Source organism: Antrostomus carolinensis, unplaced genomic scaffold (assembly GCF_000700745.2).
Source record: "Antrostomus carolinensis isolate BGI_N321 unplaced genomic scaffold, ASM70074v2 scaffold10819, whole genome shotgun sequence".
In the NCBI taxonomy this organism is placed as follows: Eukaryota; Metazoa; Chordata; class Aves; order Caprimulgiformes; family Caprimulgidae; genus Antrostomus; species Antrostomus carolinensis.
Genome location: NW_010339333.1, coordinates 29,118 through 40,550, shown reverse-complemented (window position 1 = coordinate 40,550; position 11,433 = coordinate 29,118). Strand labels below are relative to the sequence as shown.

General features: G+C 38.5%; 1 protein-coding gene across 1 annotated transcript in view; it reads left to right on the top strand.

Moving 5' to 3' along the window:
* LOC104531036 (E3 ubiquitin-protein ligase parkin-like) overlaps positions 1-11,433 on the top strand; it is a gene marked incomplete at its 5' end in the record, with an annotated part of 118,973 nt that overhangs the window by 79,721 nt on the left and 27,819 nt on the right. The window lies entirely within an intron of this gene.

Below are 11,433 nucleotides of genomic sequence, written 5' to 3'. Positions count from 1 at the left end.
GAAAAAAAAAAGAAAAAAACACCTTTAGAGTAGTCTATTGAAAGTGTGTGGGTTTAGCATACAAAAAGCTAACCTGGATGTAGGTGCATTTCTTTTTTTCACAGTCACAGAGAGCAAAAAATGAAGCTAAGAAATGCAAAAATCAGATGATGGAAACATAATGAAGGCTAATGATCACATAAAATAGCTTACCAAAAACCTATTTAAGGCCTTTAAAAGATATCTCTCTGCCTTTCAGAACATACAGGAGGAAAAAGGATAGAGAGTTACAGGAGCATGAAAGAAAATGATAGAGAGAGCACAAAGAGGAGCAGTTTTAACAATGGGGCATGTCACTCTGTTCCTTACTCTTTAAGTCCTTACCCTGTGTTCATCACTATGTATCTGCTCCACATTCCTGTTCCTTCTTTATCAGCAGACTTAGCCTGTCAGAGAGTGTGAGATGAGCTCACATTTTTTTATCCTGATTTTCTGTGGAAATAAGTCTCATGCAACAGTGCTATTTCTGTGTCTTTGCTGATCTTTCATTCCCCATAGTAACTTGGTAACCCATGGGGCAAATTTTAACCTTATGTTTCCATATATATTTCCACAAATTTCATAAATAGGTAGTGGGAGAGAAGAGAGAGAAAGAGAGACCTTTCAAATGTCCTGAGCTACATTATGAGCTCAAGCCTGATTAAACATAAGAAAATCTATATCATGTCTCAAACTTATTATACAAATGTCTGCAAAACTGTCTTCTTCATTGCTAGTGCTCATAGAAAAGCTTTCTTAATTTCTTTCATTCTGAAGAACTTCTAAAACAGAGAAGTTTTTGGTTTTGAATCAAACTGAAGAAGACTGTATATATCCCAAAGCCCTGCTCAATATTCTCGCTGTACCAGCTAGTCCAGTAGAAGACACTACCTGTCTCCAGAGATCTTGCCCCTGAACAAGATAGTACTTTTCAGCAAATATACTATGAAATAAATACTAGCGTATGAAATAACTGCATAAATATTAGGGATGGATTTATAATGTATCCTTACAGCTAAAATAAGATTTTAAGAAATTCTTTCTATGTGCAGTCTGGCTGTTTTGCTGTTTGAATGCTGAGGTATTCGTTCATTCATGTGCCTTTGGATGAAAGCTGGATTTTAGTCTCGCATATGAATTTTAAACAACCATTTCTCACAAAAAAAGCAAGAGAAACTCCTGAATGTGAAGTACTTCACTAACAGGGAACCTGCTGCTTCAAGAGGACATTAAGAAAGTCATCTAGTGATATATTTTTAAAAGCTGAGTTGCAATCTAGTTTTGCAATTAACAGCTTTACCAGTCAAAATCAGTATTTATTTACAGATAGGACAAAGAGGCCAGGCATTGGTTGTTCACTGTGTTGGTTGGTTGAGACAAAAGTTTCCCATCTATTTTATCCGTAATTCCTTGTCCAACAAAATCATGAAGGATCTTCTGTTTTCAAAAAATATGGTTGAGAAATTTTGTTAACAGCATTTTTGAAAGGTTACTGCCAGAGACAACTGGAACTTGCTGGTTTAATATCTCTTAGTATTTAATCTCTTATAACTAAACAGTATTTTTAGGTTTGGTTTGTTTGGGTTTGTTTTAGGTTTGGGGTTTTTTTTCACAAATGCGAAAGACAAAACACTGTAAATCTGGGGTAGTCCTTGATACTTGCTAAACACCATGCAGGGTTGCAAGATTCCAGAGCAAACTGATAAATTACTTACAGCTGTTTAAAAATTGGATAGTGATGATAACTGGTTTGTAAGAATATTTTTAAAAAGGATTCTGTATTTGTGGTGGATTGACCTTGCCTGAATTCCAGGTGCCCACCAAACCAGTCTATCACCTCCCCCCCTTCAGCAGGAGAAAATAAGATGGAACAAAAAATCCCCAAACTTGTGGGTTGAGACAAAGGCAGTTTAACAGAAGCAAAGCAAAGCTGCGTGCGCAGAAGCAAAAGAAGAAAATATTTATTCTCTAATTCCCATCAGCAGGGGATGTTTGGCCACTTCCCGGGACGCAGGGCTTCGTACACGTTGCGGTTCCCGGAGGACAAATGTAAATAACGAATGCCCCCCCTTCCCCCTCCATTCCCCTTGCTTTTATTTCTGAGCAGATGTTATATGGTATGGAATATCCCTTTTGTCGGTTTGGGTCAGCTGTCTTGGCTGTATCCCCTCCCAAGACTTTTCCCAGCCTCAGCCTACTGGGGTGGGGGGAAATGTTGGAGAGGCAGCCTTGATGCTGTGTGAGCACTGCTCAGCAGTAACCAAAACCCCGGTGTGGTATCAACTCCAATACAAAGCACAGCACTCTGAGGGCTGCTATGGGGAAAATTAACTCCATCCCAGCCAGACCCAATACAATATTTTATAGAAAACTTGAACCCACTGAATTTTATTTGATGTAAAGATTATTTGAAACATTGAATTGTTCTAGTTCCAGAGATATATATGAATTAACTTACAGGTTTTAAAATTTGCATCTTAACAGGGCTGTGGTACAATCCAGTAGAGTAACTATGGCATTCCAAACACCAATCAGAATTATCTATAGGAGTGTGTCTTGAGAAATATTAAGGTGCATGAAAAAATAAAAAATCTTTCAAGCTATCTCTTCCATTATTTCATTTTTGTTTTAATGAAGAACCTTTTGGGGAAATTGCTATGCTTGAATAGCGTGAAGAATGTACATGACATTTTATTTCATTCACCTGTGACCCTGACTATTATTCTCCTCAGCAGTCTAGAAATGAAACATTTCATAAGCTATTTGCTCTTTACTAGCCAATTATTTATTATGCACCTCATTGCTTTTGTTTAGTTGTTAATTTTAAAAACATATATTTAATTTTATACAAGTTTGTGGCTATTTTATAATTTCATAGGACATTCCAAGGTGTGTATGTTAGCGTAAGATAACATGGGCAGGTCACTAAAAGCATTTGCCTCTTCCTCATACTTCACAACACCCACAAGGCATGCGTTATCTCAGAGTACCACACATCTTACTAAGCCTTACAGTTTCTGTGGCTGATGGACAAGCTTACTGTCAGGGTCTTAACAGAAATGCTGCTTTTTTTTTTCAGAGCTCTCCCATTGTCTACAGTTCAGTACTAAGATGCACATCCATCGTATATTGGATGTGTATAATGGGAAGGCACTTAGACCAAAGTCAAGAAAGGGACAGGTATAACACTAGTTTCCTTCGACAGTCTGTAAAAGTGTGGACAGATTTTGAGTGCAGGGCAGCTAGTGGGCTAAGATGGCCCAATAGCAACACCAAGAACAGAAGCAATATTGCAAATTATTATCTGGTTTAGAAGACATTAATAAAATAAGATTTACAAAGACTGGCTGTAGGTTGATTTGTCAATCATCAGGTGTAAAAAAACCTGTCTATTGGGAAGGCCTCATGTAAGTAATCACATGTGTTTTAATTGCTTGATTTTATATATTTCTAATACAAACTCAAAGAAAATTTGAATTAAATAAATTTTCTGTGAGTAAAGACCTAATGCAAAATTGTACTTGAGTATCTACTTGGTATCCATTTCAGTGACACTATTCAAATGGTTTAAGTTAAGCTCATTCTTAATGGAAACCTAATGTCTAGTCTGCTCCTCCCAGGCATTAGACATCGCTCTACTTAAGAATTATACATCTTAATTCCTTGTGTAATGCCATGTGTATACATTCCTAGCAGTCATTATGAAAGACAAAAACATCCAAGTGGATTCCATAGCGACAGTGGCATCTGTCAAAAATCAGAGAAATTCCTTTCCTTTGAATGTCTACAAATACCTGAAGTGCAGGGGCCAAATGGATGGGGCCGGGCTCTTTTTGGTCATGCCCAGTGACTGGACAAGGGGGAATGGGGAAAAACTAGAACACCATAAATTCCACACAAACTTAAGGAAAAACTTCTTTACTGTGAGGGTGATGGAGCACTGGAACAGGCTGCCCAGAGGGGTTGTGGAGTCTCCATCTCTGGAGATGTTCAAAACCTGCCTGGATGCTTTCCTGTGCAACCTGCCGTAGGGAACCTGCTTTTGACAGGAGAGTTGGACTAGATGATCTCCTGAGGTCCCTTCCAACTTCTATGATTCTGTGATTCTGTAAATGACAGTTTTTCAAAAAATAGCAAATTTGTACTTTATTCCTTGACTTCAAGGGCAATTCCTTTCTTGTATCTATTGTCGTGTTACTAGTTGAAGTGGCATATACATTGTTATAAATACAGAAAATCATGGGTTTGCATCTTGTAAAGTTGTTTCCCTTTGGAAGTTTGTATGTGATTCATCAATAAAAGGTTCTGTCATGTAATTCTGCTTGTGTGTGTGCACTGAGCAGATAGCTAGGTAGTTACTCAAATAGTTGTTAATTCCGACTTTCTAATCTTATCTTAATGAGTCATGAATGTTTACCAAATTCCTGGAACTGGACTCCTCAAGCACTAGAATCCATGATCAGAAGCTATATAAAATGAGCTGAAGCTAAGCGTGGGATCCATTTCCAACTTGTTCTTTGAACATGAGATTGAACAAAAAATTTGTACAAATCTTAAATTTTGCAGCTTGGGACCATTTTTAATTTGAAAAATACAACACTTTCTATTAATGGAAAATAGAGATAACTTGAACTGTAAGTCAAATTATATCCTTTTCCCATTAATCCCAACCAGGTTTTCATGAACTACAATTTCCTCATATAGCAGCTGAGAAAAGTGATGCACACTTGATTCTCTAGTGGGAAAATAACACGTAACACAACTTACAGGGGCAAATTAAAGTCCATCTCTATTTGACAATGCGATTTTGCCATTTCAGTGCAAGCAGGCATACTTTGCCTCTTTTTTTTTTTTTTTCCACTGCTTATAGAAAAATTCTGACCTCCTGTGTATTCAAAAATCAGACTGAAGTCAGAGGGAGCTTGTGGCACACTGTTGTGGCACACAGTTGCAGTAAACATATTACATAAAGCTAACACAACATAAGACTCAAAACAAGGTTTGCTAATGATCCTTATTTAATAAAAAGCTACAGTAATAGCCCCCAAATACTGTAATAAGGCAACTGGGAGCTGTAGTGGTTTGGGGCCATTATTGTTGAGTGCTTTTAATGCAGTTTGCAAAAGTAACCTTTCTTTGTTTTCTGTGTGAGCTGGCAGGTTGTCTTTGAAGCAGAACAAAAATACAGTGGGGTCACACACTAACAGTGGCTATTTTATTTTTTTTTCCTTTGCATTAAATTCCCAGTAGCAAAGGGAGTTGAATTTTGAGGGGGAACGAGAAAAAATGTAACATTTTCCACCAGATCATGATTATTTCCAGGTAAATGATCCATTGCTATTTATCAGTGATCAGTTGGTCTGTTTCTTTTGTCTTTGTTTCACGCAAAAACAGAACCATAAAAAAGGCCAAAATATCATGATTAACAACAGAATAAAACCACAGGCTGGTATACTCAAGTAGTGGGGATTAGACACACACTAATAATTTCTTCAGGCTTGGTTTTGTCTGAATAGTATACAGAAAAAAAGCAAAGTTTCCTTTTCTTTTTTTTTTTTCCTTGATTAATTATCTGCTTTTTATGCAGGTCCTGAATATAGAATTTAGCTCATGCTACTGTACTTACCGATGACTAATTTACATAGAATGCCTTAAGTGTACCTTGGGAGGTAGAAATGGTGAATGTCTCCAAACACATATCTTTTTGTTCCTGCCCCAAGAGCACTCCAAAGTCATGTGGCTTCATAGCTGGAAGTTGTCCAGGTGTGGCTGCTTCTTTCAGAGCAGGGAAGAGGGTGAGAGGAAGAGATGATACACCTTGTCTCAGACAGTAATATTGTTCTTAACAGTGCTGGTATAGTGATATTGTTAGCATTTTTATAAGTATATTATTGCTTTTATTAAGTTCTAACAGTTATTATAAGGCTTTTCCTATGTTAAGGAGCAATATGAAAAGAGTAATGATTCCACATATGAACAAAAGGAAAGGGAAGGTATTGGGAGAGAGGGAGCAAATACGAAGAGAAATTTTGATTACTTTTTTTAAGAAATAGGCTTTTAAAGGCATGAAAAAAAGATTTATTTTTTTTTTTTAAAGATAAAGAGGAGCTTGAATTTCGTTTCAGGAATGCAATGAAGAGAGTCAAGACATGTACATGTAGCTAGAGAAATTCAAAGAAAAAATGAATTTAGATTTAATGCATAAGAAGAGTAATGAGAAGGGGGAGGCCCAGGGGGAGATGCATTACTGCAGCAGAATGTCTCAAATAACAAATATTTGGGTGTGTTCTGTGCTTGTCTAGAGACTCTTGACACCATACACCCATATGAATTCATATTTTAGATTTCAGAAACAGGCAGGCAGGCCCTGATCCTGAGCACATGTAAGTTAATGTAACTCCCTGGAGAACATGGAATCATGCCTATTTCCATGAGTCCAGGATCTCTCCATGATGGCAAGAAATTTCACATATAATCAGATCATCAGAACACAATTTAATTTTCATGTAAGATAAATTCTTGAACTCCCTTCCTTGTTAAAAACAAACAGTAAGTCCTACCATACCAGTTTCTTAAAAGCAGTAAATAAATGAGGCATCCATCAGCCATGCTTGCTTATTCTAAAGAAGTAGATAATTTGCATTGCAGTCAGTAATTTCAGGAACTTTAAAAAGCATATGCCAGTGCAGATTTCTTCTGAAAACAGAACATGTTTGTAGGCGCAGGGATCTCCTAGTAATACTTGGAGGGACTGGATCATGCTGTTCTGAGATGTCAAGCAGCCTTTGTTCCTGCCAGCACTGGTACTCAGATGCACTGTGTTTGATTTGCCTTCTTGCAGTGGATCTTTTGAACCAAGACTGATTCATGGATGCATTTTAGTCAAGCAGAAACTGGTTTCACACAGAGGTCTGTTCTACTCCCATGTTGTTTAGAAGTTCCAACTTGCAGTGGTCCACCGCTTCTAAAACCAGCTACAGTCATACTAGTGTAACTCATTCTGGATTTAGGATCAACCGTACCATATTAAGTGAGGTTTAAAGCAACCTGATCTGGTGGGGGGTTCCCCTGCTCATGGCAGGGGGGGTGGAACGAGATGATCTTTGGGGTCCCTTCCAACCCAAACCATTTTATGATTCTATGATTCTGTACTCATGCATGTGCAGATTTATATTTCCTTGGGATTTAAAGGTTGCACCTGCTTTACTGACTGTGCTGAGAAAAGGGTGAACATTTGGGCTTTTGTTTAGTGTAATCTTGTTGTGCCATCCAGATTGTAGTTCTGCATCATATATTTACTAGCAGTGAAATTTATGCTAATTGTGTATCCTAGGAATGCACTGTGCATCTATACCTGTGTGTGTAAGGAAGATTTCTATAGAGTCATCCTAGGTTTTCTTGTCTTTACTGATAAATCCCATGGATGAATGGAGAGCAAACAGTTGGAGGAGGACCTTGCATCTACACTGGAAGTAATATGCCTTTAGTGGTGCCTTGTTGTATGACTTCACCCTTGGTAAAACCAGGCAGAAAGTGACTCCTAAATATAGACCCTAGGTGTATTTGCACCTGAGAAGAACATTTGCAGCACATTAACTCACTAATGTTGACATACACAAAGGATTCTCAGGATCATGCAGAATCAAGTCTTAATAAATAATATGCCAAAAAAAAAAGATAAATAAAATGTTGCACAGATTCATACCTGATAAAAATGTATTAGCCACATTTTGCAGTTTTCACTAAGCAACTAGAAAAGAGAAGCACCAAATCACTGGGGTTAGGAGGGATGTCTGGAGATCATCTAATCCAAGCTGAGCCCTGCTTAAATCAGGGTCAGCTGGTGCAGGTTCCTCAGGTCAGGTCAAGTGATGTTTTGACTGTCTCCAAGGATGGAGACTCCATAACCTCTCTCAGAAACCTGTGTCTATGTTCACTACCTAATAAATGGCATATACTGCTCTCCCTTCATCTATCCAAACAAATCACTTCATTGTAGGTTATCAGTTTATTCAGGCATGATTTCCCCTTCACAAACCTATGCTGATTAATCCAAGTCACTTTCTTGTCCTTAATATGTCCTGAAATGGTTTCCAGAATTAGTTGCTCCATCCGCTTCCCAAATGACCAAGCCGAGGCTGGCTGACCTGTCAGTTCCCTGGATCCTCCTTCTTGCCCTTCTTGAAGACAGGAGTGACGCTGAATTTCTTCCAGGATCCTCCCCTAGTTGCCAGGACCACTCAAAACTAATAAAGAGTGAGCTTGTAGTTATATCAGCTAGCTCCCTCACTACTCATGGATGCATCCTACCAGAGCCTATAGACTTGTGTATGTGCAGTTTGTTTAAATATTACTTAACTGGATACTTCTTCAGCAAGCCTAAGTCTGTCTTGCTCCAGACATCTCCTTTGGTCTCAGGAACCTGGGATTCCTGAGGGGAATTCTTGCCAGTAAAGACTGAGATGAAAAAGTCATTGAGTACCTTGGCCCTTTCCATGTCCTTCATCAACAGATCCCATTTCCTCATTCAGCACCAAGCCCACATTTTCCTTGGTATTGCTTTTGTTGCTCATGCACTTGTAGTAATCCTCGATGCCTTTTGTGTCCTTTACTTGATTCAACTCCAGGCAGGTTTTGGCTTTCCTAACCCCATCCCCGCATATTTGCATAGTGTCTGTAGTCCTCCTGGATTCCTGCTCCTACCTCTTGCATCCCTCATTTTTATGTCTGAGTTTATTCAGGAGCTCCTTGTTCATCATACAGGTCTCCTAATACTTCTCATTGACTTCCTGATGGTCCAGGTGGACCATTCTTGACCTGGAGGAGATGATCCTTGAACATCAACCACTGTCCTGGACCTTTTCTCCAGGGTCGTCTCCCATAGGATTCCTCAAAGCAGATCCCTGAACAGGACAAATTCTATTGTCCTGAAGTCCAGGCTTGTGGACCTGTTTTTTGTCTTGTTCCCTCTCTCAGGTTCCCAAACTCCATCAATTCATAGTTGCTGCAGCCTAGGCTGCCTCCAGTCTTCACATCTCCAACCAGTTCTTGCTTGATGGAAGTATGAGGTACAGCAGACCATGTCTCCTTGTTGTCTCCTCCATCACTTGCGTCAAGGAATTGTCATCACTGCACTCCAGAAAACTTTTAGATTTCTTGTGCCCTGCTGTGTTGCCTCCCAAGCAACTAGAGAAATATGAGTGATTTGTAGATCTGCCAAAAAAACAAAGTAAGAAAATTGCTGAGTTGTAAAATTATTTTTTTATAAACAGGAAAGATAAGACTCTTGCTACCTGTCAGTATATGCTGATACAGGACAATATTTGTTGGTTTTATATATATACATTAGTATTCAGAATCTGAATATGGAGTTTCTTTTGGTAAAATATTTATTGTGTGGTTCATCAAAATAGTGCCCAGACAAGTGCCAAGTTGTTTGCAATTCCTGTAAACCAACTAATGTTCTAAGCTCACATTTCAGGGATAATTTTTTGGTAGTTTGTATAATTACTTTACAGAAAATGTCTAGGATCAACAAACCAGGAAAGGATCAGTTTGAAAGGTCAGACAAAAAGTCACATTATTGATTAGGTGTATACTCTGTCAACACAATTAGCAGAAACTGTGTAAATTTTAAAAAACACGTTTGTTTCAGAAGTTACTTGAAACCACATAACTACCCTTTGCACTGAAAAGAAGGTATTAAAATTGAGGGATCCTTAATGGGAGCTCTGGGTTGTGACAAGGTACTCCTGGCATGAACCAGCGCAGCTATCACTGACTTTTTATCAGACCTATGTTTCTCGGGAAGCCCCTGCTTTTATTCCGTGAAAGATGAAGTGTGATATTTGTTATTCTAGTGCTTTCTCCAGCAGTGTTTATAGAGCATTTTGCAAAGATTGTGCCCTATTCAGGAGAACCAGATAGAAGGTTTTCAAAAATTCTTGCAATTTCTTTCTCACTTCTCTTCTAAACAATTTTTATTTTAGTTTATTCCCCTTTCAGATGACTTGGAATTGCAGATCCTGAGTCTAAATCCATCCTTCAGAGTTTGGAGTTGATGGAGTTCCCAGGTCCAGCTACATCTAATTTTTTAACACCAAGTTTTCATCTGTTTTTGAAATTTGACCAAATTTTCTCAGTATTGTTCAGTATCAACATTCAGGCTTAGAAACACCTCTAATTAGAATCATCTAATGCAGGATTTTTTTGCAGTAAAGTACTATTCATGCACTATCCTAATGCCTTGCTTAATCTGGTCACTGAGAGGAAAGGCACATTCACTGGACCCTCGTGTAGAAGCTAAGCATTTCCTTAGAAGAGAGAGACTTGCAGAAGTCTGTTCGTTATTTTGTGATCTTCCCCAGCACATAGACTAGATGTGTGCTTATCGTTATAAAAAGCAAGTGATACACATAGAATTCCCAATAAAACACTTAAAACAGCACCATAGTTATCCAAGAGACATTATTTATGCTATTTTATTTGCTAGATGGTCATATTTAGAAGGATGTTCTTTTTACAGGGCTTTAGCTTCTTGACGAGAGTCAAGAGAAGATGCAATGCCCTTGAACCAAGGAGCACGCCTTGCTCCTTTTCATGTGTTTCAGTGCAGCTGAATACCGTTTCTTCTCTCTGAGACTGTCTTGTCAGGGCTGGTTTTGCCTGTATCAGCTGATAGTGACCCTGGACTGGATCTCAGCTGTTGACTATGATTTTTTTTTAGAATCTTTTTCAATTGCAAAAGCTTAGCAAAGCCTGCTTGTGTTGATTCCTGTGTCACTGCTGCCATCTTCTGGAAAGTTTTCAATATTGGTGGGTGGACTTTTTTAATGTAAATGTATTCCAGCAATCAGGAGATGAACAAAATATGTGCTTCTTGCACATGTTTACAAGAACACAGTCCGAATGGCACAGAAAGTAAGTTAATATGTGAGGTGGCTCAGTTAGGTTAGGGATATTTTAAAAAAACATTCAGGGTGTTCAGAGTGGCCTGATTTCTGTTGCAATTCAGTGAGAATTAGGCACTGGGTAATTGCTTAACTCTCATCAGCTTCCCAGCCTGCGTGTTCTGTAGTTCATTTCAAGAACCGCACTAATGAATCCATCAGATTTCCAGGTCTGTTTGCACATATAAATGTGCAGCTAGATGCTCAAATGCCCCGGGCATGCATGCATAGCAGCAGTATTATCATATGGAAATAGGTTTGTCACACTGTTTAAGGGCATATTAATTGAACTCCAAAGCTGCTGGAGCAGGAGCTAAAGCCACAGGCAGTAAAATTAATTCCGTATGACATTCCTTGTGAACTGATATATGCATTCAGCAGCAAAACATCTTTTTCAAACTTGGGAGAAGTGATATTTTAACGTAGCTTCCAACCATTTTGTTGCAAAAAAATCAGCTTTTGACAT